At 45.5% G+C, this 4,239-nt stretch overlaps 1 long non-coding RNA gene across 1 annotated transcript; it reads left to right on the top strand.

Moving 5' to 3' along the window:
* The first annotated feature begins 853 nt into the window (after positions 1 to 853).
* On the top strand, positions 854 to 4,239 carry LOC135290122 (uncharacterized). The gene is made up of 4 exons (XR_010352832.1): positions 854 to 1,117; positions 2,012 to 2,067; positions 2,793 to 2,889; positions 3,736 to 4,239. It is a non-coding gene; the product is annotated as an uncharacterized LOC135290122 (long non-coding RNA).

Genomic DNA, 4,239 nt, shown 5'->3' on the forward strand with positions numbered 1-4,239 from the left:
TTAGAATTCTCTAGACTGTGGATGCCTGAAACCCTTCCAAACAATCTCCAGGGGACTCGGAGAGGTGCTTGGGTCCTGTTTGCTGCTGTGACGTGAGAGGAGCTGGAATTGTTGTGCACCTATTTGTCTAGGCACAGCAGGAAAACCAGTCTATCTCCATTGTTTTGAAATACCTGCCAATGTGGACCTCATTAATGTTTTCTTTGTGCCTGCATTAACGAAGAAAGGGTCTCCACCCTGGAGCACCACTCCTTCTCTGACCACAGAGCGCAGGAACCGCGGCCTCTCGGGAGATAACTCAGTGCAGCTGCCAGCTCAGCCCCAGCCTGGCTGAGGGAATTGGGGGCTCCTGCAGGGCAGAACGAGGCCCAGGGCTGTTCAGATGTGGCCTCTCTAACTCAGGCATGGGAAGGCGTAGGTGCTTTGGAGATAAAGTTGTTCTCCTCCTGCCCGCGGTGCAGTGAAACAACTGAAGAAACTGAAGAAACACCAGAATTAAGCACTTTTGAAGCCCTGAACTGGCCATCCCCATTTGACAGCTCAACAACAGCTCCTTAAGCTCCTGCCTGCCTCCTTTCAGTGCAGAGAGCCAGGTCAGACCGTGCAACAGCGAGACAGCAAGGACAGAGCTCAGACTTGTCACGGCTGGTGGGCTGCCCTTGCCTGGAGAGCACCCACACCTGGCCTCTCCACCCAGCCTTCTGGAGAGCACCCAAAGGCACACAGCACGCTTCTGCAGCAGGTCCTGGGCACCAGCTACAGCGATGGTTGTGCTGGAGGAGTTCATTTACATCAGAGGGGTCCCGTGCCCTGTGGGAGCCCTGTCAGGCTCCTGGGTGGAGCCCGGCTGTGCCTCCTGCTCCACCAGAAAGGCTGTGAAAATAATTGCTTATCCAAAGGATGGTGAGTAAAGCCTCTGTTTGATCCACCTCCACACTTTATTGATTGTCTAAACACGGAAGAGATTACCCTGCCCTATAAAAGCCACGGAGAGAAGGAAGCAATCAACAGAGGCAAATGAAGTGAGCAATTAGTCTGAAACCCTTCGGACCAGCTTTACTTTCAGGCAAGGTTTGAGCAGTGTGATGCTGACACAAGGATCTTCAGCAGTCACAAGGTAATCCACAAACTGGTAATCTAGTTCTGCTTTATGTTTTAATTTCCATGGTGTATTTTCTTGACTTCTTTTTAAGCACAAGGGTGACACTGAGGTTTTCCTTAGGATATCTTACAGATGGGACAAAAAGACTTGGTGTCTTGGGGGCTTGGAGGATTCTCTAGTAAGCCACTTGGTTTTCCATTCTCAGTAACACTCAGCCCAGCTCTCCTTGGGGAGAGGGAGAATTTCTCCAGGGGAAATTTCACACAACATCCTGGAGCAGATTCTGGGCTGACATTTCATTTTATTCACATGAATAATAATGTTGGTACTGATTGATGAGGCAAAACCTGGACAGATTACTTAGCTACCACTTCTGGAAGCAGTGAAAGGAAAGGCTCTGTGTCCTGGGGCAAATTGGCCAGGATTAGACAAAAGTATCAGCTAGATATGTCAGAGTGTGGTTGGTGTTGTTGGGTCATTTGTCCATGCCAAAATTCCATCCCTGGAAGTGTCCAAGGCCAGGCTGGATGGGGCTTGGAGTAACCTGGGATAGTGGAAGGTGTCCCTGCACATGGCAGGGGTGGCACTGGATGGGCTTGAAGGTCCCTTCCAACACAAACCATTCTGGGATTCTGTGATTCTGTAAAGATTAGATACGATGGAGAAAAATGAACTCAAACTCAGGACAGTGGAAGCTCATTGTCTTAACAGAAGCATTCAGGGTTTTTGAGTTGGATTAATTCCTGTCTTTTGGATCTATCCCTTAACAAATCTTGCTTTAATTTCCAGTTAAAGAAAATTCACATTAGAGACAGTGAAATATTCAGGTGTAGTAAAGGAATCTGAACTAAATGTGATGGTTTTGAGCATTAAGCTGGGATCTGATTGTCTCTTTGCCTAATTTTTCAGGATGGCCCAAGCTGGTGGCGAAGATTTGTACAACTCTGTGATTGTCCAGGAAGAAGGTGTTTTACTCTCCTGTTTGTTTCCATCAGCACTTAAAATCAGCTTTGCAGTGTTTATTTGTGTGGTGACACTGCTGAGCATGTAACCAAGTCTGTCAGGTTATGGATGTTGAGTGGGCTCAAAAGGAGCGGATGAATCAGACATGTTAGACATGCTTCCCTTGGGGTTTAGGGTGGGAAGAATGGTGGAACTAAAAGGAGAGGTTGTAGCAGGAAGGAGTGGGAGCTTTGGAGGCAGGGATGTAAGCCACTGTTCATTTCTTTATGTTTGGAATTACATACAAGAGTGAAAAAAAAAAGGATGGAAACAGACTGGAAAGGTGGAAGTGGATGGAAAGTGCTGGCTAGACAGGCAGGAAGGTTCAGGATTAATGCTTTACTATAAATAGGTGTATAATATGTGAAATGACTTTGTGGTCTAACAGTGCAGGGAAGACTTTCCCACCCTGAGATCCACGGGGCTGCATTTCAGTCTCAGTCCTGAAAAGCAGTTTTGCTTTGCTCTTTGGTAGATAAAGACATACAAGTTAATTTACCTGAGCTGTGAGAGTTTTGAATAAAAATTGATTCCGGAATCACCTCTCTAATACAGAGTTGGTCATCCCCCTTCCACTCACGGTTTGAGCAGGAGGACTGTCAGTATTTTCAGCACCCTGTAATTTCACAAAAGGCTGTGTTCCCTGGAGCTGTTTCTGGGCAAAACTCACCTGTGATTTCTCTTCAAGGTTCACCACACTCCACCTATGCCATTGTCATGGTGTCTCTCAGTGGAGGCCTCCTGCTGCTGGTTGCCCTCAGCATGGCAATAAGTGTTCTCCGGAGGTGAGGTCAGGGGAGGAGAGAGAAACCAGGGTTGCCATGGGAATGTGTGCAGGGATGAATTCCTGCTCCAGCCAAGAGTGATCAGCCTGTGGGAACAGCCTGCCAAACCCTAGTGGGGCTTCCTGGGGTCTTCCCAGGCTCCTCCCTCAGCCTGGAGCTGGACGGGATAGCAGTGGCTGGAGAACCACGAGGGTGGGTGCTTGGGTAATACCAATTTAGGGCAATGACATTGGGTTTGTTTTATATCTGGTCCAAATCCTCCCCAGCTTCAGATTTTTCATATCTACCTATATCTATATCTGTTTCTACAGCTATACTTTTATCTATATCCATACCTATATCTGTATCAGTATACCTGTATATATAGATATACAGAAATACAGATATATAGGGATAATTATATAGATATGTATTTAAATTTTATAGAGGAATATCAAGACAACCAAGCCCCTGATTCATCAATAACACCAATGTTTTCACTGTTTTCAATCACCTGAAGTCACAAAAATAGGCACTCTCCTTGTGGCATCTATTTCTATAAAAAGAGGGTAAATGATAAGTTTTGAGGAGTCTCTTCAAACAAAAAAAAAATGTTCAGTTTTAGTTTGAATGCATCTAGCCAAATGAAGCAGGTCACAGGATGTGGTTTTATAAAGGGCAGAACATTAAGGAAAAAAGGAATATGTCACCTCCATAATGAATTAAATCAGATCTATCCCAGCTATCAGGTCTGTGCTGCCATAAATTACATTCTGTTATTAACTGACTTGGCTTCAAGACGCCAACAGCACCTCATGCTGATCAGACACCCAGTTATTTGGTTTTTCTCCATTTCTGTTGTCCCAGGCGTTGCACACCAAATTATTCCTCCAAAGACTTCAGAACACCTGTGGTGGTGGAAAAAGTTACAGTGGCAAGCTGCAGCTCTGACAAGATTTCGACGGTGGATTTGACTGGCCCGATGTGCATAAATTACATTTCTTACACACAAAATGCATGTCCAGCCAGAGTTTGCCATCTCTGAAGAGACAATTTCCACTTTTGATGCTTCTCGTTTGACAACACCCCCCAATTCAGCGCCAGAGCAATGACAGCCCACAGCTTCTTCCATTTGCAGCTTCCTTCTGGAGAGAAAAGGGGATAAAAGACTCAGGGGATGCATGGACTGACACGTTGCACTTCATTTTCTCCACCAAAGTGCTGAACTGTGAACTCATACCACAAAAGTATTAGAAAATGCAGGAAAATTGAGTTTTTTAATGGAAGTGGAGAAAAAGCACAGATACATGTACCTTTTCTCTGTGACGTGTTGTGTTAAAAATTTACTGCAGAGATTTACGTCTTTTTCAT

This window comes from Passer domesticus, chromosome Z, assembly GCF_036417665.1.
Source record: "Passer domesticus isolate bPasDom1 chromosome Z, bPasDom1.hap1, whole genome shotgun sequence".
Taxonomy (NCBI): domain Eukaryota; kingdom Metazoa; phylum Chordata; class Aves; order Passeriformes; family Passeridae; genus Passer; species Passer domesticus.